Source organism: Zeugodacus cucurbitae, chromosome 4 (assembly GCF_028554725.1).
Source record: "Zeugodacus cucurbitae isolate PBARC_wt_2022May chromosome 4, idZeuCucr1.2, whole genome shotgun sequence".
NCBI classification, from domain to species: domain Eukaryota; kingdom Metazoa; phylum Arthropoda; class Insecta; order Diptera; family Tephritidae; genus Zeugodacus; species Zeugodacus cucurbitae.
Window position 1 is genome coordinate 10,364,684 of NC_071669.1, and position 25,895 is coordinate 10,390,578.

Consider the following 25,895-nt stretch of genomic DNA (forward strand, 5'->3'; position numbering starts at 1 on the left):
GCTCTTTCCTAGACGGGTAATCCTAAGTAGTGGATCTCTTGAAGACTAAAAAACCTATCAATAAATCATGACCATTTTAAGTTTTGTTGATGGACTAACTGTAGTATAAAGAAGACAGATTTATCATTAGAACTATCGGCGGTCCAACAGATCTCAGACGGAACAATCTCTTAACAATTTTTTTTATGAGATCATTACAATCTATAACGATCCTAGATATTCTCGGTCACTTCTCTTCCTTATATTGAAAAAAATAAAAAAATAATAAAATTTTTACTTAATGGACTTATGAAACAAGAGTTGTCATGCTGTCGCACCACCTGTCATGCTGTCATATAATAGTAAAAAAAAGTTCATTAAGCGAGTTTTAGACAAGAACGTTGATCTCAGAACCGAGACCAAGAACACGCGAAATCATTCCCTCTAACAAATTTCGCGGGAGCAATCGCCTAAAGAAGTTTTCTCTTCGAAGTATCTTTTGGCAGATAATCTGCATATGAACTTGGGACCCTCATATTTCGACTGCTTTATTTTACTTACTAAACGGTTGACCTCACATTAATTTCATTAAAACTACCAGCATCTTTGGTCTATCAAGTCACGATTCCAGCCAGTATCAACAATTAACTGGTATGAAGCTGCTCATTTAAATACATATATACTCCTAATATATTAGCATATATTCCTCTAATGCCTCGCTCACTTAATTGTCAAGCATGAAATCCAATATCACAGACATGAGCTTGACATTTAAACGGTTTAATGTCAAAGCTCTGCAAGAAAAAATTTAAAAAAGTATTAGTAACATATCGTTAACCAACCACTTCCCTATCTGGGTATGCTTAGCTCTGGACTTAACCATGACACTGCAGATCAGTCAGAATTCAAACAAGAAAGCAACAAGAGTAACAAAAGTAAAAATAAAAGCTCTTTAGAGAATTTCAAGAAGAAATAAAATTTGAAATAGTGCCTACGGTAAATCACATTTACGAGTGTGTAATAAGAATTATTTTATCTTTTAACTATTATTTTCTTCTAACTAACTAACACATTTATACAAACAAACCGGTAGTGCCGCTTGCCTGACAGCTGCCAAACTGGCGTTAGCCGGCAACTAAAATGTGCCACAAAATGCCAAACGACAGTCAGCAACATGTGGCTAGCAACATTAAGTGGCAACATTCGTAATTCACAACAATTGCAAATGGCCAAAACAAAAACCAACAGCCAACAACTGCCAAACTGTCAACTTACCAACCGACTACCGCTTCCACTGCCACTCGGTTTGCCACTCTCTCTAGGTGTCTGTATGCTCATACTTAATGCCGACTGGCGTAAATTACTACTTCACTCGAAGTAATAAATATATTATAGTGTAGCTACTGCTTGACTTTCGCGGAAAAGCTTAAATAATCAAGTAGTCGAAAGTGTGTAGTAGATGAAAAAAAAATAGAAAAACAATAACAACAAGAAGATGAAACTCATAAATAAAATATGAAACCATGAAATGGCACGATTTAGATCTTTTCGCTGTAACTGTTTGGCTTTCTTGTTATTATTTTATTATTTTTAATTTTCGTTTAATTTTTAGTTTTTTTTTTTTGGCTTTGCGAGTATTTATTTTTATATTTTTCTCGACAGTTGTTAGCTTGACTTGGTTTCTAAGTGGTTGTGTGGTTTTTAGCTAGAAACCGATTGAGAAAGCATTTCCTTTTTTCGGTAGATAGGTAAATAACTTCTTATAGTCTGTAGGGTATTAATAACAGCAGTTCAATATACATATCCGGTATTTTCCACTTACTATAATACTTTTGAAACACATTTTCCATTTGTATGAATCACGAACTTACTAAAACCCTCAAGTATGGATACATACATATATACATATTATTTCGAATATCTTACCATTCATCAAAGGGGTAATCTCCTAAGGAAAGAAATTGACATTCTTATAAATGAGCTCACTAAGGCTGCTGGAAACAATATATACTCGTGAGAGTCGGGTCTGCATAAACATCGGGCGAAGTCAAGCAAAGCAGCATCACCCCTTAACTTTTTAGAGTTCACTGATTCAAATATCTGAATATTAGAACATCCTCACCTAACCAATACAATTTACTCGAGTCTTCTTATATCTCCTGAGTAACAACTATTTGTACAATTTCTGAGATGGTCGATTCTGTTAACAATCGCATCGCTTTAGGAAGAATCTCATGAAGGAAGAAATCGTAGCAAACATCCGGAAAAAGCTTATAAGCGTGGGGATTATAATTGATAATAAAAAATACTTTCAAATCTATTCGGTTAATAGCACAATCTGTCTTCGTAGCCTCCGAAAGTTATTTTCCCAGGTCATCTATACTTGAACAAGAGAGCCTACGAGTTCAGAATATGTTATGTCAGAACCAAATACAATTGATTCGTTCCCACACAACAGTCGAACAGAGACAAATTTTTACTCAGCATAATCCTGTGTTATAAAAAGCCAGCCATATTAAATCGTACTTAGTTCTGCAAGCCCAAATAGCAAGCTGGTAGGTTTTCGTTTCTTTCGAAGTCCCTATTGTTTTAGTCTGAGTCTATGTCTGTAACTCCCGAAGCTTCAACAGTTCTCTTAAGTGTGAGGCATGCTGAGTTGAAGAACTAATAATTTTTGACATTTGTAGTATTCTTATCATAGACCCGGTCAGTATTTGACTAAAGTAACATTAATCAGAGTGATTTTGGTGGTTCTTTCATGATATATTGTTTGAAAATATCCGATATTTGATAATACCTCACATTTAAACGAAATCCTCGGAAAAATTAATCTATCTCTTTCTCTACTAATTGCTAATAGTTTGGTGATTTTCCAGATGTTTGACGAAAGTAGGGTGTAGACTTAATTGCAATCATATTACTAACTTTTTGTCGCAAACATGTAAATCGGGGACTATAACAGATAGCTTCTATAACCACACTTATTTCGAGAATAATGTATATGAATAAGAAGTTATAAACCAAATGATGTAGCCACATAGTTAAAATTACAAAATATAATAAAATCAAGATTAAATTATTGATTTGAAATATTTAGTTAATTGAGAAATATTTATTAAGAAATATTTTTAATTTAAATTTTATTACTGTTTTTCGAATGTTTTTTAAATCGCTGAAAAATTTGTTTCTAATATCTTTTCACTTTATACTAATTTCATGCATTCCGAATTCATATTTACTGCACGCAAGTCTGACTTTGCTTTCATATTTCATTTTTGTTGCTTTATTTATGCCATACTTGTTTTATCAAAGCTTTAATTGCATTTATAATTGCTCTGGAATTTATTATATTTGCTCTCGTCCAATAGACTATGAAAAAGAAATAGAGAAGAAATTTAACACACAGAATTGCGTTCAATGATTTGTTGTAGCTGATGAATGAATCAATGGGTGAATGAATGAATGTTTGGCGTATTGGACTACACACTGGACCAATACAACAACACAACAACAACAACAAATTAATTAGTTAAAAAAAAAACAGCTACACATACAAACAAAGATCAGTTGTGATTATAATTGAAAGTTCATAAAACGCAGTTGACCTCTGCTGGAATGCCAACCGTCGTCCCAGTGCCACGATGACACAGTGGGTGTATGTATACAGCATGCCACATAATCACATATTTATATTTGTTATTGTTGTCTTTTTGTTGTTTTATTGCTTCATTTATGCCTTGAGTGTGTCTTTCCCCTCTTAATATGGCAGCAGAGTTCAAAGCGTCTATGTTCTATGCCGTTTACTCTATCATTAAATTGTCCATGTTATGCGGTCATTAAAGCATAGTTTGTACAGTTATGCGGCAAGTGTCAATTTTTATGACGCCACCATATTTAATTGGTTTTTGACAAATTGCAGACACACACCCACACCCACAACCAAATTCTTGTGCAGTGTGAATACTCAAATGCAAAATCATCAAATAATTTTTCATTTTATCTGCTTTTAATTGCTTGTAGTTCTAACAACAGCTAAACTGTTTTTTGGAAGACTACATCGTAAGACAGTTGACTCAGTGCGCAAAGAAAGTAGAGCAACTCATGTCTCTGGAATGCATGCATTTAACTGGAATTCGTAATGCGTAATTTTAAACACTTTTGTTGTTTTTTCTGGAAAATATCTGTAATTTTTATTTAACGGGGGCACAAGTTTCTTTGGTCATATTTCAATTAACTGTCATCTGGATACAGTTAGCCAGAAATAATAATGATTTAAGAAATGGTTTTTTATAATTAAAATATTTATACCGGAAATAAGTGAGTGAAATTTACTTAGAAATGTATCAAAAAGTGAGATCTACTGCTATATAACAGTAAATTTAAATCATAAAGCAATAAAGTCAAGATTTTGGGATTCAAGATTTGTGGGATATTAGCTTGAGATTACGAAACTAGAATTTGAAGAATTGTGTTCTTTGAAATGTGCCGCTCGAACTCAGTATTCCCAGAGATATTCTTGATATATAGTCCTTTTTAACAACAATTCTATCAAAACAATGAATGTTTGGCTGTAACATAGATTGTTAAATATGTTTTGAGCAATTTTGAACCACTTCTGAATATAAAATTCATTCAGGGACAGAAAAACGAATTTATTTATTTTTAATAAACCTGTAGAGAATTACAAATGGTCACGATGTTGATAAATGAAATTATTTTTTTAATTAATTATTTTTTTTTGTATTCTTTAAGACTAAAATATACTATAGATGTACGACACATCATTAAGTTCAAAAAAATTTCAAAAAAGTTGAAAAAAAGGGTTCTAAAATGCAACAATATTTGTCACGACTTTAAAAATCGAAAACCAGTTTCAAATTCCTACGTCACTATACCCAATTTTTTTAACATTAATAAATCTGTAGTTCAAAGTGTAGAAATAACAATTTCGAAAACAAATCGAAGTTATAAATTAAAAGCAACGCATCGAAAACCAAAACTAATCAGTGAAACCAGAAATAATTAAACCAAAACCGAACTTATCAGCAAATGAGCTTAATTTATTAGTGGCTATGTGTGAGAGAGAAATAGAAAAAAATCCAATTTGAATAAATTAAGCGTTAAAAGAAACAAATACAATTATTTATCAGCTAGCTGACAGAAATTAAGCGCTTAGTGGGAGATAATTTGTAGTTGCTTAATTTATTTATTTTTTTTTTTTTAATTTTCTACTGATAAGTGGAATATTTAAGTAAATTTGAATATTTGAATTTATTAATTAAAAATTAAAAAATAAAACATTGAGAGGACTGAATTTTATTATTGAGGCATGGGAACATGAATTTTATAATTGAAATTATGGTGGAGGTGAGAAAATTATTTCTTTTTTTTTTAATTAATACAAAAATCCCAAAAATATATAAAAAACTAAAAAAAAAACTAAAAAATAAAAATACTAGAAAAAATATAAAATAAATAATAATAAAAAAATAATATAAAAAATCAGCATGCCATCTCAAACCACCAGAACGATCAGCAATAAGTCTTAAGCTCTCTTTAATTACACTCTATACTTGATATGAACGCACGTAAACTGATACAATCTATAATACAACAAACACACTCACTAAAAAATACAACAACAATGCATATTGTGACAAAACCACAATCTTTATATAACAATTATTATCTGCACATCGCACTGAGTTGTTGTTTTTTTACAGTTTTTACTTATTTTTGTTTTTGTCACAGCTCACTGGGCGACCTAAATTTTGTCAGCGCCCGCAAAATTTTGTAAGAGTACGTACTCTTGCATGGCACAGCATATCTGTTTGCATACTATATATGTACTATATATGTATATAAATGAATTTATGTACACATATATATATGTATATGATGTGCTGCATAAAAGTATGTGATATGACCAAATCGTGATAGCACCATTGACCCGATTCCACTGCCGTCAACTGGCTTGTTAACGCTTGTTTACTGGCCAGCTTCAGTGAATTTATGAGCTCGTGAGCGTTTTGCGGTTAACATACATACATATGGACATATTTATATATAGATATCTATATGTACATATATACATTTATAAGTTCGATAGTGTGAAAAAGTTGGTAACGGTTAAATGAAAATTCCACATTTCCAAGTGAAATCTTCACGCGCTTATTTTCAAGAGCTTTCACAGCAAATCCGTGGAGTTCAATAATCTTAAAAGGAACTGAAATAGATATTTATATATAATCTGTCATCTATTTAGAACTAAGTACATTTACAATTTGATATTGAAATAATCTCTAAGACACGTTTTTTTTTTCAAAAAAGTAGATCCTATTTATTAAGTAAATTCACCGACGTTCGTAATCTACATATATTGATCCAGTATTTCGAAAACGTATGAAACTTGTAAACAGTTAGCCACCCACATCAAAATATACATATATTGCAGGGTAAGTTGCCATATATACGTTTAGTTTATAGTGTTTCCATTTCTAAACCACCAGCAATAACCGTAATAAATCATAAAGCCAATTGAACTCTATGCAGCCTATCCTGTCGTGGAAGTGTATACAGAACATTTCGAAATTTCGTTTGTCTCGAGTGTCTATCGTCTTATAAGCTTTCCGAATCTAGTCATGATCGTAATATACATTTTATTGTGGCAATCAGGTTTCTCTAGCAACAATATACATATGTATAAAAATAAAAATATCCAAGCAAAAAAAGTTTATTGGGTCGCTCTGTATCTATTAACAAATCTATTGGATTCCAAAAGATATCAAAATTTCTTGAGAAAAATGTTTTTCGAAGACCAAAACCCGTTTTCGATATTTTTTTCTTATATCGTGTGACACAAATCATTACGATTTATGATTTGGTGATCTTGAATAGGAATAAGAATTTGGGAGATTCTCCGCCGATCCAATAGATGAAAGGGAACAATGGTTAGAGTTCTGTCAGGAGATGGTGATTGATAATGTAAAAATCCGCCCTCGCTATTTTAATCCCATCAAAATGCATTTTATATAGATCATGTAGATTTCTTCATTGAAGATTTTGTAATGGTTTTTTGGAAATTATCCAAATTCAATCCTGAAGGGTTTTGAATTGTGTGGAATTTGTTTTCGGGTGGTGAATTGAAGAGGTGTTTTTGGGATCTTAAAGTTCTTAATGAACTTTATACATGTTTTCCCGTGGACTGAGTAATCGAGGCTCTTATTATTCGACTAATTTCTAGTTTATCCATACAGCTACCTCAAAAACTACTACTGATTCTACAACAACTGCTGAACTACTGATTCCAAAAATAAAATTTAAAAGAAATACTGTTATTTAAACAACAACAAAAAACAATTAGTGCTACAAATAACAATTTAAAAATAAAGAAGATAAAGCAAAAAACAAAAACAAAATCTAAAAACAAAGCCAACAATATGAGCGCGAATGCGTTTCTCTAATGTTTAATTGGAAAATGTTGTGTAAAAACATCAAACAATATGGCAAACGACTTAATTAAATTCGCGTAAATTTCAATTACAAAAGCAATAACAACAACAATAAGAATAGCAAAAACAATATAACAAAATTGGCAGAGCAAGGTTTGTATGTCAGGTTGAATTCTCAAATTTTTTTTTTATTTTTCTCTTCTTTGTTGAGCTTTTGAAAAAGCGACTTTAAAAGGTCGCCTGTTGTCTGTTGTCTGTCTGTCTGTGAGTACTGTTTAGGCGCTTTCATCCCCATGTATTGGTGTATGAACGAATACAGCTAGGCATACACGTCCGTTTAGGGAAGCTCGTCAGCTAATTGACAAGCCGGAACGAGGCGTTTTTCAATCAACACACCCCCTTACGCTCCGACTGCTGCAGTGCCATCAAGTCATTTTAGTGTTCAGAGTTCTGTTGAGCAAAATACGAGTATGTGTACAGTATATTTTGTGTATATAAATATTTGTGTCTGCTGCGTTGGGCTCAGTCTGTCAGTCGATCGTCGACAAGTGTCGAAATTTTTTAGCTATTTTTAAATCGTACTATATAAATACAATATATTCATTTATTTGTAGCTATGTTCTATTCTTTCTATAGGGAACTTGCAAATATCGTTTATTGTCTGTTTTTGTAGGCAATTTGGCGGCAGTGAGGCTGCTGTCTGTGCAAGCTTGCAAATGTATGTATGTGATTGGCGTTGCAACCGTTTAGCCGGTTATAGCCGAATCGACGATAGTGCGCCACCTGTCTCTCTCCTTTGCAGTTCGGCGCCAGTTGGAGATCCCAAGTGTAACCAGGTCGCTCTCCACCTGGTCCCTCCAACGGAGTGGAGGCCTTCCCCTTCCTCGGCTTCCTCCGGCGGGTACTGCATCGAACACTTTCAGGGCTGGAGTGTTTTCGTCCATTCGGACAACATGACCTAGCCAGCGTAGCCGCTGTCTTTTTATTCGCTGAACTATGTCAATGTCGTCGTATAACTCGTACAGCTCATCGTTCCATCGTCTGCGGTATTCGCCGTTGCCAATGTTCTGAGGACCATAAATCTTGCGCAAAATTTTCCTCTCGAAAACTCCTAGTGTCGTCTCATCTGATGTTGACATCGTCCAAGCTTCTGCACCGTAAAGCAGGACGGGAATGATAAGTGACTTGTAGAGCTTGATTTTGGTTCGTCGAGAGAGGACTTTACTGTTCAATTGCCTACTCAGTCCAAAGTAGCACCTGTTGGCAAGAGTTATTCTGCGCTGGATTTCGAGGCTGACATTGTTCGTGTTGTTGATGCTGGTTCCCAGGTATACGAAATTATCTACGACCTCGAAGTTATGACTGTCAACAGTGACGTGGGAGCCAAGACGCGAATGCGCCGACTGTTTGTTTGATGACAGGAGATATTTCGTCTTGTCCTCATTCACCTCCAGACCCATTCGCTTCGCCTCCTTATCCATGCGGGAAAAAGCAGAACAAACGGCGCGGTTGTTGCTTCCGATGATATCAATATCATCGGCGTACGCCAGAAGCTGTACACTCTTGTAGAAGATTGTACCTTCTCGGTTTAGCTCTGCAGCTCTTATAATTTTTTCCAGCATCAGGTTAAAGAAGTCGCACGATAGTGAGTCACCTTGTCTGAAACCTCGTTTGGTATCGAACGGCTCGGAGATGTCCTTCCCAATCATGACGGAGCTTTTGGTGTTGCTCAACGTCAATTTACACAGCCGTATTAGTTTTGCGGGGATACCAAATTCAGACATCGCGGCGTAAAGGCAACTCCTTTTCGTGCTGTCGAAAGCAGCTTTAAAATCGACAAAAAGGTGGTGTGTGTCGATCCTCTTTTGCAAGCTTGCAAATATTCGAGTTAAATAACTGTAAATACATATCTACAAATGCATTTGCATAGATTTTTTAAATAAATTTACACGCTTTGAGCAATTTTTATGCACTGGAAACAATTACTCAGTTAACTTTCACAAAGCTTAATTAGAAAACATGAAAGCTCCGGACATTAAAAATCATAAAATAATTTTTAAAACCTAAAAAGAACAGCCTCTTTCTAACCGTTATTATTCACTAACTTTTGAATATTTATTTTTTAAAATACCACCTGGCAACTTTGTAAAATTTCAATATATTCATCGAGCTTTCATTGTGAATGAAATTCAATTAATTATATTAGTATTCAAAAATTTTGTTAAAAACTTTCTTGTTTAAGCCTTCTTTATTCCCAACTTTCAAACTGTCATTTGTTATACCCTGAACAGACAGGGTATATTAAGTTTGTCACGATGTTTGTAACACCCAGAAGGAAGTGTCGGAGACCCTATAAAGTATATATATAAATGATCAGTATATTGAGCTGAGTCGATTTAGCCATGTCCGTCTGTCTGTATATATACGAACTAGCCCTTCAGTTTTTAAGATATCGTTTTGAAATTTTGCAGATGTTATTTTCTCTTCAAGAAGCTGCTCATTTGTAGGAACTGCCGATATCGGACCACTATTTCATATAGCTGCCATACAAACTGAACGATCGGAATCAAGGGCTTGTATTGAAAACTTCCGCATTTTACTACATATCTTCACGAAATTTGGTGTGAGTTATTGTTCATAGAAATAATTTAATCTCCGAAAAAATTGTTCAGATCGGTTCACTATAGCATATAGCTGCCATACAAACTGAACGATTGGAATCAAGGGCTTGTATAGAAAATTTTCGCATTTGACATGGTATCTTCACGAAATTTGACATGAATTACTGCTTAAGGTAATAATATAATCTCCGAAGAAATTGTTCAGATCGGTTAACAATATATCCTTAATGTTTCTAGCAAATAACCCGGATAAAAAGAATTGGTAAAATGTTTTCTTTTTTACTGACTTATTCTTACGTCTTTAGATTTGCTTAAACACATAGTTACTAAAAGAAATGTACCTGTGATGGGTATATTAGCTTCGGTACAGCCGAAGTTAACGTTTTTTCTTGTTTTTTACATTCAGCTGGCAACTTTCTAAAGTGTGAATATATTCAAAGAGCGTTCATTGCCTACAAATCGCGAGAAATTATTCTAAAATCGCAATACCTGAACAAAGCTTTAATTATGTAAACTTACATAATGGTTAACTTTCAAATAGTTACTTATTATTTTTTATATCTGTCTAAGTGGCAGCTCTTTGTAAATTTTACCAAATTTGTTGTAAATTACATTTATTTCATACCTATATTTCATTATTCTACTTTTAATATTATCATCAGTTAAAAAAATTTAAAAAGGTGACAGGGCCATGTAAACTAATACTCAAATTGTGGAGTAAAATTATTGTAGACACTTATTATTGTAGACACACATGTATATTCTACATGTGTAAATCGCGTACATTCTTCATTCATATCCCAAAATAAATTGCCTCGAAATTTGTCTGTTGCCCACAATTTGAGTGCTGACGGGAAGTCTAGCACCGCTATTACACATTTGGCATATGAAATTATTTCAATGTGCCCACATCGAGGAAGTACATAAATATATTTTGTTATAGCCGCTTGTATACCAAATACAAGAAACAATGTACTAGAAAAAAATGTGTACAAGAAATACATAAACAAATTAAATAAAAAAAGTTACGCTGCTCTTTAACTTATGCTTTCAAACTGAAACAATTGTTGTAGATGTTTTTGTTTTCTTTGAAAGCGAATTGAAATTGATATTCAATTGCAATAGACACCAAACAAATATTTTTCGCATAAATCAATCAATTGTTTCGGCGCATTATTCTGTTATGCGAAAATAAACAAATACTTGTGGTTAATTAAAAAAAAACAATTAAAAATGGAAAAAATTCCGGATATTTTTTTTTTGTAGGAAATATTTTTGTGCAGACTTTTATTGTTTATAATTGAAATAATAGATTTTTTTATTTTTCCTTTGTAAAATGTTGGCTTAAAACTATATCACTTCATAGCAATTTATTATAATATTTTTCTCATTTATTGATATCACTTTGATCGTTATCTAACCTAACTATTTCAATAACAAAGTCAATTACAGTGATTTTTAACTAGAAATATCACATTTTTGATTTTCGTTTCGTTTATATATACCGTGGAATATATCATTACTGTTTTCAGATTCAAATCTACCTCATATATCATCAATTGTATCGTACCCGAATTGAAACTGACCTTAGTGATCTTATTATCGATCAAAGAGCTCATTTCTTCATTATTTCCTTCAATTTCAGATAACTTCATCCATTCAATTTCATTCGTACATCAACGAGAATTGGAAAACAGAATTTGAAACATTTGACTTATTGTTTTTTGGAGCGATATCTCGCTATTTTTATTTGTTTCCGAGTTAATCAGTATTCTCGAATAGCCAAGCGACAATGAGTACTCTCCCCAACACAACATGAAACTGGAATCGGAATCGGATATTGTAAACCTTCGGAAAACAGTGGTTTCTTTTAGAGTATATTATTGCGAACTAGATACATAATGGATCTCAATAAATACCAGGAAGAGCCGAGGCCTGAAAAGGTAAGTCCATTTCATAATATAAATTCACGAGGTTGAACGAAAGAGATATAGCCTTACAACAGAGCTAATATTAAGTAGCTTGCTACTTGCTAAGGGCCACTATGTCTGGCGTTCCTATATGAACCCCACTTTGATTGTTTACTGTCTGTGTATCACTATATTATTATATAGTCATTATACTTGGTTTCAGCTAAATAATTCATCATTATTCTCCATATGAAAACCATATCATCTAGTTAACTCTTAGATTAGACCGAAGCGCTTTTACGGGCTATGTTCTTTGAAGCACTGATTCCTATTTGTAGGCTCATATGTATTATTCCCTTTGTAACGATCCATACGATCCCAGAGCTGTAGCCGATTTTTCTAGGTTTCATTTAAGTTTTCAGTGTTCGGAGAGTTTGTTAGAGATATAGAGTATATTCCAGAATCACTAGTCTAAAATACTTAAATAGTTTAAAACTCTTCCTTGATTGTTGCTGGAGCGTTTTGGAGAACGCTTTAAGTTGAAATTGAAACATTAAACTGGGACAACAAAGCGAATGTTGTGATTTTGTGAAATCTCTCTTGGAGGGACATTCACAGTCGAGTAATTTTTGTCCGCCCAAGAGAGGTATCTGTCTAAGAGAAGGTCGTTTTTTCTAAAATTTTAACTTGATGTGTAAAAAAATGTCCACCCAAAGAGAAATTTCCGTAGAGAAACATATACAGTAAAACCTCTCTCGGACGGACACTCACCGTCGAGCGATTTTTGTTCGCCAAAGGGAGGTGTACGCTTAAGACAGGGTCATTTGGTGTCCATCTAATAGAGGTTTAGTTTAGGAGAGATTACTTTATAATAAATATTTACTTTATATCAAATACCAAAAATCTAGCAGCTTTTGGAAACTTTTTGAGCTTTTTTTTAGTGGAGAAAATCTCTCAGAGACCTTTATTGAACTGAGAACAAATTGGTTTATGATCAAAAAGCTGTATGTATTGCTTTCGTATAAAAGTTCATAGAAAGTGCGTTTCCAAAAGCTTTATGAAAGTTTATGTTTTCAAAACTCATTGGATGAGGTAAATTAAAGCTTTATTAACTAATTAAATAAACAATTATTGAATGTTTAACTGTTATTTTATATTCAGTATATAAAAGTGAAAGTAAAATGGGATCTAAGCTCTTTTTCAAAGCTTTGGCTGTAATATACAAGTGCTAAAGTGTAGCAAAAAGCTAAAATGGTCCATAAAAGCTTTTACAAGTACCGAGTATTGAATTTTATGTTTAATTCTTCACATGAGAAAGCTGAAAACACCACTTTATACAAATTTTAATAACATATTTAAGTATCGTCTAAACAAAGTGTGCACTAAACTCCCGTCTAAAAAGCTACATAAATTCATAAATTGGCAATTTCATATTTTCCACACTCGAAAATTCATAAAATAGCTAAAAATCGTGTTAAACAAAATAACAAAGTGGCATTTTATGTTTTTTCTGCTGTTACAACAACAACAACATATGTATGTTTCCATGCATTTTACATAAAATAGAGTGCAATAAATGCGCTTCAAAATTTATGGACGGCCTGTTAGCCCTTGACTAAAACGTGCCTATACTATACTCACTAACAAAAACACTCACACGAGTGCACTTCACACATTTTATGAGCTCTTAATATAGTTATCAATTTTGTAGCAGAAACCTGCTTGTCGTTGAGCAATAAAAGCAGCAGAAAGAACTCAGCGCCCACGCAACAAGATTTCTAATACAATGACTTGATTGGCGGCATTTATGACGCGCGTACACAGATACATATGTAGATACTAAATTAATATTTCTTAAACATTTATAACAACAACAAGAGACGGCATACCTAGGCACAGCACACAAAGACCAGTAATTTATGTGCGCGCCCTAAGAGCCCTTTCAATTTCTTTACTACTTGTGCGTTTTTATTTTCGATTTTTTTTCTTTTGTAGTAGTTGTTGTTGTGATTTTTTTTAATAGTATTATAGTTGTATTAGCGCCCAACGCAATAAAATGCAGTCATAAAGTAATTATGTTAATTTGAAGTGTCACATTTATATAAAAAACGCATAAAATGCTATAAGCGATGTATTACGCATGGTTCACACGATGGTCGACTCGGCGCAGTGAGGGTGCAAAGTGCGCGCTCATAAAAAGCGTGTCAAAGAAAAGGCGACTCTAGATATATGTAAATGTATGTGTTAATAAAATTGTGTTTATGAGTTGTTCCAAAACTCATATCTATAACAATGAAGTGCCGTGATTTAATTTTAAAATTATTGAGTGCACTTTGGAATATGTCAGAAGCGTTTTTAGAAGAAGCGTAAAATATGATGTGCACCCACTCTTTAAATAAATTTATTGCTGTGTAACTTGTGAGTAACAATGGAAGCATACCCTGAAAGTCACTATCGAGTTCGGATCGAACACTATTTGATGATATAATAGGTGCGCTATCTACCTGTAGACGCCTATTCGATTTAATTTTTCTGAAATAATTACTGCTATATGACTTTATTATAGATCCAGGTTCGTCAGAATAAAGCTTCACTTAGAGCTAAAGATGTTCCTTCACTTTCGAAAAAATGAGCACTATTCGAAGATATAGATCTATTATAATTGTTAGTAACACTAGATACACTGATTATTACTCTCGCTTTACTGTTCTTTGTAACTCTGTTCATCTGTAACTCTTTCAATTCAGATGAACTTGTTGAAAGTGCTCCGAGAGCATTAGTGAAGGCAATTAACTCCATGTTGTGGTCAAGAATTCCAGCAGATATGTATCTGTAGAACAAAAAGCTTTTGTCCAAAACTTGTCCTATTCAAAACCAAGTTGGTCTAACTTATAGGAGACATTTCTTCAAACTCTCTTGAAGTCCTCTTGGTGCTGTACTGTTAATTTAGGACCCTGTGTTATAGACTTTTCATACAGCCAAATTAATTGATCAATTAAAATTTTGATTGAGAATCCAGTTAAGTTTCATTCAGCCATTTTTAGCAGCGACATCTACCATCGTGTTGCGTGAACATCAATTCGCAGACAAAGAACGTATATATAATTACAAATACGGTCTTTGTAGCAGAGTTGCGTTTCAAATTCAAGTCGATTTTAAACTAATGTAGATTTTTATTTTGTATGGTAAATCGATCTTAATCAGCGTTTTAATCGAGCAAATGCTGGTTAATTGAACAATTAGCGCCTGTGTGAAAAGACTATTATGATATCACCTTAATTTAAATTGAGACCACAGAATTTATTTAAAAAAAATATATAGTCTTGTATGTGAACACATCAATTACTAATAGGAATTTTGGATCATCAGCAAACCTATAAGAACCATAAGTTGTGGTCGAATAACTAAAAATGTCAATTACTAACAGCCAATGCAGATTATGACAATCTCTATATACTCCATTATTTTCAAAGCAAAGCCAAATAATAGTCGAATCTTCATTAAAAATATGATCTGAAAGAGATGTAGTTCCTTATAATATAGGAAATTATTTAAGGTCTAGTGGTGGGGAAAATGTTTGAGAACGAGTTTCTCACAAAACTGTCCCTACTTTCAAGCTTTAGCTTTCATGTTATTGCTAACGAGTCCATTCTCAAAGAAGTGTACTATTTCCTCTCCCTGGAGACCATCCTATTCATACATCATTAAAACACTAGACTTTTTGTTGGTATTTTGTTCGAAGAAACCCTCGAATAGAGATATATGCTTTTCTCTATTCGAGGGTTTCTTCATGGTTTAGCTTTCTTATTACAGTTTAAGAGCTTAACTTCGAAAATTTACTATATAATATATCGTCTATTTGAAGAAAATCTGTCAACATCTACCTCGAAACCACACACCATTAGTACTCTAGACTTGTGATTCGTCAGCGAACACATTTCCAAAAAAAAAAAATTACGATACTGAAAAGTTCAATCTTATATTACTGTTACACTTTGAATTTCCTCGGACTTTCCTCTACTCCAAGTTATCTCCCCATCCCATTAATTTGTTTACAAACAAATTTTTTCCATATCTCATTACCTTTATTTCAGTGTTGATATCATTTAACGAGAGTGACAACTGAGCGTGTCATTTCAAACTGACTCACTGCCATTCAATTCGCCCTCGTGTGCCTTACAACGGTGACGAATACCGAAACATTTGTTGCAAACTGAAAACAAGAAAAAAAGAAAATGTTAAATAAACATTAATGATGGAAGATATGCATATCGAATGTATATAAATATTAGCATAAGTGGAAATTCAAGGTAATAAAAAGTCGATGATCATGTATGACTAAGTGTTATTAGCAACTCATTAAACAAATGCAATTTGCAAATGATATAAATAAATATTTGAAATTAATTTAAAAGAAATTATTAAGTTGTTGAGTCAATGTAACGATGTGCACAAACAGGATATTTGTATGTTTGTGGCAACATACTGCTCTTCTGCTTTAAAGAAGGTGTTGAAATATTTATGTCTGCAATTGGGGGGAAATATTTTTATAATCGCAGTGAATGTGTCGCTGTTTGTCGTGTATATAATGAATAAATTATTTTTTCTTACTACATCGGACGAACTAAGCTTCGTTACTTTTTAACTCTTTCATGCCCGAATTAAAATGGGCGGAGCTAACATTTTTTTAGGATAGATTAAATTAGTCTTAACACAAATATGAAGTGATAAAAATTAAAAAGTCCTATGTATTAGTTCATTAGTTACAGGATGTTGCTTATAGTTGCACAAATTAAGTATGTGTAAAAAAAACTAAACACTTTTCTAATGAAATTTTTGTTTTAAATAACTCTCTTATCTTTACTTATTTATATAGTTCACTTTGTTTAAAAATAAAACAATTATTTTGTATTTTGTATAACTTTTTTCACGAAACGATTTCTGCCAATTTCTCTCTGCGGAGAACTCTTACTGAATGAACACGTGCACAGCTCATATCAGAAAAAGTAACTGCAAGCTTGCACAACACATTAGTCTACATAATTGAAAAAAACCGCTGGTCCAAAGTATTTAAATAACGAGAATTAGAAGCCTTTAAGTGAAATGTTGCCTATAGGCATAATTGGGCATGAAAGGGTTAATTAAGCTCTATTATATATTTTCTATACCGAAAGATTCATCAATAAAAGATGGTATTAAACACGTTATTCCAAATTTTTACTCGCAAAGTGCTTCGACGATTAATTGAAACCAAAAAAAGCTTATTGATATGAGCTTTTAGATCTTAAAGCTTTTATAGGACTCAACTGGCCTTAGATATTTATATCACGAGTTATTCTTCCAGAGATATGATTATATGGGTTCGAGATTGATGAAATAGTTTCTAAATATACGCTATAGACATCTATTTACAATCTTCGAAGATATTGTTGATACATATTTTGCTTTTGGAAAACCATTTTCAGGACAGTCGGATCGACGTAAATGACTGGATCCGAGGTTTTATCTGGTACGACTGTCAAATATACTCGTATAAAAAAGGGTTGAATGTTATCTGTAAAGCCATACAATTGCTTCTGTGGAAGTAGTGAAGTGGTAGACTGGCTTTAAAGAAGACTTGTGTTGGCATCTACTTTTTTTTAAAGATCACATGGAGTGTATATTTTCAAGGCAATATAACCTGGGTTCGATTTCAGACATTTTAGAAAGCGGCGAATCGAACAGTAACTATTCTAAATTACATAAACTGATATAATCGACTTTAAATGACGGTTATACAATTTTAATCAAGTATAGACATACAAGTAAACGAATTTTTAGAAGTAGGAATCGAACTATAACTGGTCTAAATCACATAAACTGGTATAAACAAGTGGGAATAACGGTTATACCAATTTTGTAAAGTATGCACATGTTATACGAATTTCGAAAAAATATTTTTTTGTTAATTTTGAAAATTGGTGAATCGATTTTTAATTGGTCGAAATCGCATAATCTGGTATAATCAAACGAAGTTACAGCGGTGCTTTTTAATAAAGTCTGAACATGTTACACGTCTTTTGAAAAGTAAAGAATCGACCTTTAACTCGTATTAAACACATAAACTGGCGTAATCTAATAAAAATATTCCTTTTCAAGAGAGAAGTTCGTGTAAAATGCCAAAACAAAGTATATTTTCGAAACAGGTGTTCCCAGTTGTGTAAGATTTACATTCTCTTTTGCTGTCTGGCAAGTGTATCGATCTCAAATATGTTAACTTTACTGTACAGAGAGCAGTAGAGATCATTTAATGGGTCAATAAATTCTCTCTCGGTTTTTTTTCCAAAAAAATTTAATTTGTATTAATATTAAGTCGTAAATAAGGCAATCCATGTTTTATTTTATTCTCTCTGTCTTTAAGTGCTTGTAATGTAATAAAAAACCTTGTCGCATCCGCCTAATAAACTGGCATAATGATCACCATGTATGTGTCATTTCCACTGATGCATTAAGCGATCATTAATGCCAACAATACACACATAACCCACCAGCTGACAGCTCATCAATTAAAATCGCATTTCAATTAGTTAATTCACTGCAAATGTTTCAATTTCCGAACAGCATAATAAGTACATATTAGTACAGAAAGCAATAACAACAACCACAAAGTGCGCGAAACAAAAGGCCAATAAAATATCAAGCATCATCAGCATTAAAACAACTACACAAAGCACCCAAAAAAGGGGAGAGCGAAAAAAAAATTTAATGGAAATGGAAAAAAGTGAAAAAAGGAAATAATAAAAAATTTAAAAAAGTAAGAAAAAGGTGAAAAAAAGAAAGAAAAATCGGAAAAAAAATTGAAAAATCGGCGAGTAAAAAGGCAGCGCGAACAAAGCAACGCATAATAAAAGAATCGGTTACTAAATAAATGCACGTTTCAATTTCTTATTATGCGGCAATTTTTTGTTGTGAACGAACCACCTTTTTGTTATTCGCCATACTTTTATGTTTTCGGTTTTATTATTGCGATTTTTTCGAGTTTTGTTTTCCAACTTTTTGGCGCAATTTAAAAGTTAATTTACTTCTGTTGGCCGCAGGGGCTCGAACGAACGAATGAACATGACCAACACCACCCAGTTGACGGAGCATCACGAAAAAAAAAAAACAAAAAAAAAATCATCATCATCGAAAAAAGGCGCAAGAGTTGGAAGCGATGGGAACGGACGATTCGCGTTCGGGAAGAAAGATAGTTGGTAAGCAATCTGACAGCGCCAACAAAAATCGACAGGAAGAAGACAAAGTTATGCAGGTCATTTGGTAAATGCGGCATGACCGGCCGGAAAAAGGGACTCACTCACTGTGTGCGGTTGTGGTGGAGGTTGCAGGGGGAAATGCGGACAATAGCCGGCAGCTGGCATAAATTGACCACCATGAAAACGCTCGTTGCTGCCACGCTGCAACAATTCATGCAACACTGGCGGCCAAAGCGATAACACGGTTTAAAAAAGAAAGGGGAAAAAAGCAAGCAAGCCACGACCACGAGGCAACTAAAGCAGGCAATTGAGATTGAGTCAAAGAGTTGAAACAAAAGAGTGCGCCGCAACTATTGAAGTTGCCAGCATTATCAAAATGAAAGCAACAAAAAACGCAAAAAGTTACTATGTAAATGTGGCAACAATGTTGCAGAGGGATGTAGAGGGTATAGCAGTTTAAAAAGGACAAACAAGCTGCGACCAACGTTTGTAATTTTTAATTTTATTCCACGGCTGGTGAAGTCGGAAGGACAAAAAGTTTTTAAATTTGTTATAAAAACATTTTTTGTTAGGAAATTTGCGGGACTATAGTGTGTAAGAGATCCCCCAAGCACCAAATGTTTGGTTGTTACCGAGTCAGCATATCTTAAGCCCACATTCTTAAGACGACGGTTATAATACACAACAGACCTAGGCTTACGAAGTTTGTTTCTTAGCTGATGCACTCGTTGTGTTTACTATAGGTTATGGAACCGCACTGAGAGATCACTGAAATTCTACTACGTTGGAAGATCTGATGGTCTATAGGATGACATATTGCCGACAAGTCGAAATATCATCAACTATGAACTACAATGAAACACAATCTTGACGCACAGTGAATTTTTGGAAAACCCTTCGAGCGGATTACAGAATGATACCTGGTTACACACCAGGTTATTGACTCTTCTATATAAGAACTTGAGGATGCTTCAGAACTGTAACTACGATCTTGAGAAAGAACTTTGACTTCCCTGTTACTACCACAGTATAGCAGACTCCAATACACAGCCCTCCGAGTTCGACTAAGGATATGTCCCAAGCTTTTTTTAGTGTTCTTTTAATGTTCTTGTATTAAGGAGAAGTGAACTCTCTTTGTTTTAACTGAACGAGACGTCCAAGCGAGACGCTAATTATTTTTGTTAGATATCTGGTTCATCTACTCCTCTGTTTGGGGCTTTTGATATTACAAATGCTTTCTGATGAGTGAAGTTGCCTTCGACATACTTTGAGCACAGAACTTAACCAGTGACTCAGTGCGAAAGACCTCTCACGGTCTGAGCTCCTCAGAATATCCATATTCTTTTATTGAACTAACTAAGATCCGTGGAAATATCATGGATACTTTGGATCCTTGCCTCTATTATTACCCTGGATGGCTCCATGGCTCCGGATGCGATCTAAGAGTTTCTTTTTTTGAATTGGTTGAGACCCTTGGAAGATCTATAAAAAAAATTTTATCCAGCCAGAATGCTGCTTCTAAAAGCGCTGGTGATCTTAAGGTTTGTGGGCCCTGCATAGATATGTATGAGCGATGACCGATTCTCTACACCAAGCAGCAGACAAAGGTGCTCAGTAATTGAACGAATGCAACCCAGTACCGAGCTGGAACCACTAAGATAATTTATTCTTACGTTCTACCTATTTATAAATGGAAGGTACTTCTTCTCTGCCAACAGCCGGCTCTTCGTCATATTCTTACTCACGATGCATGCCTGCATGATTTAATGCACTGCAATTTGATGATTAAACGCTGTACAGCCGATTGAGTAGCTGTCGTATCACTACACCCCTATCGAGACTGTCCGACTGATTTGGTCAAGAATCAACACAAAGCAGCAACACCATTGAGTAATCCAGACAGCATCATGCAACCGGCTGGCGCACAAACAAGTGAGGATATCGCTTTACAGTGTCCGATCAACTCTGATGGTAGCACAGTGTATCGCAAATTTCACTCACTCACTCACTTCACTTTCAACCGCTGCGCGTCATCGATATGCTTTCAAGCCAGTCATCGAGCCAGATTCAATTGAATCGCCGCCACCGCCGCTGCTGCAGTGTTGAGTTGCCTGGCAGCTGGCCGGAGACAATAAAGCGTAGCGAATGCTAGCGAACTAACGATTAACCAACCAGCCAGGCAGACACTCACTCTCGAAGTGCTTCATCAATGGGCGTGCAGCGAGCCACTAATGGGCATATGCAATCAGTGCCGCGCTACCAAACCAAAGTTGCTTACTTACTCTCCTTTTGGCGGCGGCTCGTCATTGCTGCTTCGCTTTTCTGTTACCTTTTTTTCACTTGTATATTGACCTTTTTTCATTTTGTTCTTCCGTTTTTTCTGTTCACTCCGAAATTGAAAACGAAAGCAAACCTGTTAAGATGGCAACACCACACTTGCCACTGCTTGCTGCCTGGCGGTGTTGCATAAAAGCTGCAGTGTGGAAGAAATGTGAAAAAAAATAAACTCATAAAAATCGTTTTGAAAAATCGTCTGTAACGACCTCCAACAGAACATCAATTATGCTGTGCGTTAGAACAGTGGGTCGATTTAGTGAAAATATAGTAATTGAAAGTTGCATTACTAGTATTGGTAATGGAATTACTAAGATCTTTATATAGGATTTGATTCTAATTTTCATACTCATTCACATTCTTATGTCGGTAAATTTGATTTGGTATTGGTTTTATTAGTATTGTTATTAGTATTGTATTGGTATTGGTAATGGTACTGGTAATATCTTTGTGTATAATCCAGTTGTTATTTTGTATTCGAATTGATAATAGTATGAAAGTAGGTTTTGGTAATGGTACTGGATTTGGTAATTGATGTATTGAATAATTAGTGGATATAGAAAAGTATCTTGCGTTGAATAATTATTAGTAATTGTAATTAGTAAGAGGGTGAAATGGATACGGAGTTGGTATTAAGAATAATCTTGGTATTAGTATTAAGTAATGGTAAGGTTATTGGTCATTGGTATTTGACTTTTTGTTTATTTAATTGTAATTAAAGGAAATGATAACGACAGACAAAATTTTCGAATATTAAATTCGTATTAGTGGTAGAATTAGTTAAATGTAATGGTATTTCTATTGGTAATTATAGGCAATTGATTCATTTGATGTTATTCTAATTGATATTACTAAAAATATTAATTGCACATAATATAATATCTATTGGTAATTGTAATTGTAATTGTAATGGTAATGGTAATGGTAATGATAATAGTATTTGTTATTGGTATTAAAATGTATGCAAATTTGGGAAAACCGTCAAAATATACAAAGGTAGTAAATTTGTATTCGTGGTAGAATTAGTTAAATGTAATTTACAATTGGTAATTATAGTCAATTGATTCATTTGATATTATTTTAATTAATATTAGTAAAAATACTAATTGCACATAATATAATATCTGTTGGTAAGGGGCCATCCATAAATTACGTCACACGAAGTTAAGGACTTTTTAACCCCTCCCCCCCTCCTTGTCACAAGTTGTCACATTTTGAACTATATAGAGTATAGTTTTTGCACTAATAGTGGTAATGATAAAAAGTAATGGTAATGATTTTGGTATTTTTACTGTTATAATATCTGAAATTCGCAAATTCTACATAATTCTAGGGATTCTCAAAAATTTGTTTGCAATTTTGACTAACACACTTCCCTATTTTTCCCACAACAACACATTCTCAACGCAAACAACATGACAGCAAACAAAATAACTACGCATGCGCAACAACGTGAACGAGTGCGACCACCGCCCGCTGCCATTTGGCACATAAATCAAGTGTTGACAGACAGACAGCTGAACAGTCACACACACACTCATATACATGCAGAGGTATAGCAGACGTAATAAAGTCAAAGAGACATAACGACGGCCACCTTGTGGTTGTTATACGGTGCTTTAGTGTGTAAACTTAATGGATTCCTTCGTGCCTTGTACTTTTTGTCGCGCTATGTGCGGTACGCTTGCAGATATATATACATACTTATAGCGAATTCTCCTGGCAGATAACTTTATTTGCTTGCTTTGGCATTTTAAAATTCAACTAATAAAATAAAATTAAAAAAAAAAACTGAAGAACAAGAAAATAAATTTTATTTTAAGTATGTTTGTCCGTCTGTAAGTGTGTGTTTGGCATTTGATTCCCGCTAAAATGAATTGATTCGCTTCTAATTCAAGCGCAACCAACAGCAAATGCAAGGGGACCCTTGTGCTTGGTGGATGCAACAGACAATGCATTCTCAGACGAGCGCGCAAACAAACTAAGAGACAAACAATTTTTTTACAAACGAGTAAATAAATGTGTGTAGTTGTTTGTGTTTTTCATGCTTTTTTGCCTTTGCATCATAAAACCCATAAATAATTGCAGTTTTTAAACGCCTCTAAGCTTTGGCAGTAACTGCAAAAAAATATGTTCATATACATACATATATACATATGTATGGACTACTTGTGTTTTATATATTTTTTTGTTATTATTTCCAGTGTATAGTTTAGTTTTGTTTTGCTTTCGCATTTATTTTCTTTTCAATTTTTATGACTTGAAATTTTTATTGCAAATTCGACGCGCATTTCATTTTCGGTCTACATTCACCTCAACAGCGGTCGGCTAGTGACGACCAAACCCAAATGCAACTGCCAACGTAAATACTTATTTTGTATATATGTATGTATGTATTTTTGTGCACTCTATTGCAACAACTACAACAATTGCTTGTAGCATTTTTGCGAAAATAGCCACTGATGTCATCTTTCGCCGAAAAGTAAACACAAACTAAACAAACAGAATGCACTGATGGACAGACATATCTACATACATACAAACATATATATTATATACATACATTTATACTCATGTACATATATTTATATACTAATATACACATATTTATATTGTTCGCTTACACATTGCTTTTCGTAGTAAGGAAATCAGCAGATTTCGCAATCTAAATCAATTTCTCAAAGCCGGCAACTAAATAATTGCGAAAGATGAGCGGAAATGTTTGTGAGTACGTGAGTTTCTTCGGAATTAAGATATGAGCTGATTTACTTAGCTATTTGAAGTATGAAGTTTTTTTAAGGAACACTGCAGCAATTTGATTCTTAAACTAATTGTATAATTGGCAAACAGTGGTAAAGGGTGTAACCAAATATCCAATCAAATTTTAGTTTCACATTAAATATCACCTCATTAATTATTTAATTAAAAATAATGTATTAATTTTTTTAAGCAAAAATAGTAATTATTTATTTTGATTTATTTAATTTTATTTTTGCATAATTTTCAGTTAATAATTCAAATTATTAATTACATAATTAATATTCAAAATTTTTATCAACTTTGGGTTGAATAAATATTTTTTCAGACTTACATATATACAGCCCTATTCTGTGCACTTGACAAAATAACAAAAATTTGAAAATATTTTCATATTTTTATCAAGTAAGAAATGTTTTGGTATTCTGTGACAATTTTGATAAAATAAAAAGCTTCAGTACGCATAGCTTTTCCCCACACGTGTGGGAAACAAAATAATGTAAACAGAAACAGCTGATTTCTGTCCAATTATATTGAATTGAATTGAAAAATTTATTTGAATTATTCTATAAAGTACGTTTTCACATGCATTTCAATATTTGTTGCAAAATAGTTAATAATTTAACTTCAATTTTAGAATAAATTATTCCCTCTTGGTCTAAACGTGAAGTTTCTGAGAGTGCGCAAATATTCCATGCTCCAAATATGGCCCTATTTTTCATGGATAATATCGTTATTTGGATGAGTGTTTGTTTTAACAGAGCCTTCTTCATTGTGGCTTCGTTAATATGTTTGGTTTACGATTAACCGGTTTATCAGCTTATCTATCCGATTCTGATATCGAGATATCGACTGAAGCCTCCCAGACCTGATGCAAAGTATTTGGTTTAGTTTTACAACCATATTTATTATATATAGATGATAAGGTTAGACAGTCTTTATTCAATCGCCAAAGCTTCGTTAGCCTCCCTAACCAAACAGGGAGTGCCACGCGCATTGAATACTATATAATAGAATACATATACATAGGTCTTTTGTAATAGATTTAAAATTATTTGGTATGCAATTTTGATTTAGTTCGTTCTTATGTTTAGCTTCAGAAAAGTTCCTTGGGGACTACCATACATAGAAAACAATTTCGTCAAAGTTACCCTCACTATCTTCATTTTTTTATACAAAAAAGGGAAAACTAAACTTCTTAATATTAAAACGGCTCAATAACGCGAGCCATCATCATGTTCATATTTTTCCTCTTTGTATAGAAATAACGACAAAAGTAAAATATATCCATTGCAAAAAATTCACTTTCACAACTATCCACTGCAAGATATTTTATTTGTCAAGAGCATTTTACTTCTTAACAACTTATAAAGCAAAAAGCTTTTTATTTTAAACACAGAATACGAAATGCTTGATAAATTTCAATTTTTTACAAATTAGAAATTTGTTGAATTTGTAAAGTACACAGAATAGGGCTGATAGATTTTTTATATTTTGTCATCATTTGTTTCCTTTAATTTTTTATTTACTATTTATGAATTTGATAGTAACTAATTTTAATTAATTATTCAGATTTTCAATTATGAATTAATGAATTTTAATTTTAATAAT

The 25,895-nt window shown here is 33.4% G+C and overlaps 2 protein-coding genes across 4 annotated transcripts in view; one reads left to right on the plus strand and one right to left on the minus strand.

Moving 5' to 3' along the window:
• Positions 1-25,895, minus strand: part of LOC105209352 (uncharacterized) — a 181,817-nt gene that overhangs the window by 132,468 nt on the left and 23,454 nt on the right. For all 3 annotated transcript variants that reach the window (XR_008471035.1, XM_054229701.1, XM_029046039.2), the window contains one exon: positions 16,045-16,174. The gene's annotated coding sequence lies outside the window, so the exon portion shown is untranslated. The remainder of the gene's footprint in view (positions 1-16,044; positions 16,175-25,895) is intronic.
• The window catches only part of LOC105209327 (cysteine-rich motor neuron 1 protein), a 396,142-nt gene that overhangs the window by 129,270 nt on the left and 240,977 nt on the right, over positions 1-25,895 (plus strand). The window contains exon 3 of the mRNA XM_011179690.3: positions 11,697-11,994. The gene's annotated coding sequence lies outside the window, so the exon portion shown is untranslated. The remainder of the gene's footprint in view (positions 1-11,696; positions 11,995-25,895) is intronic.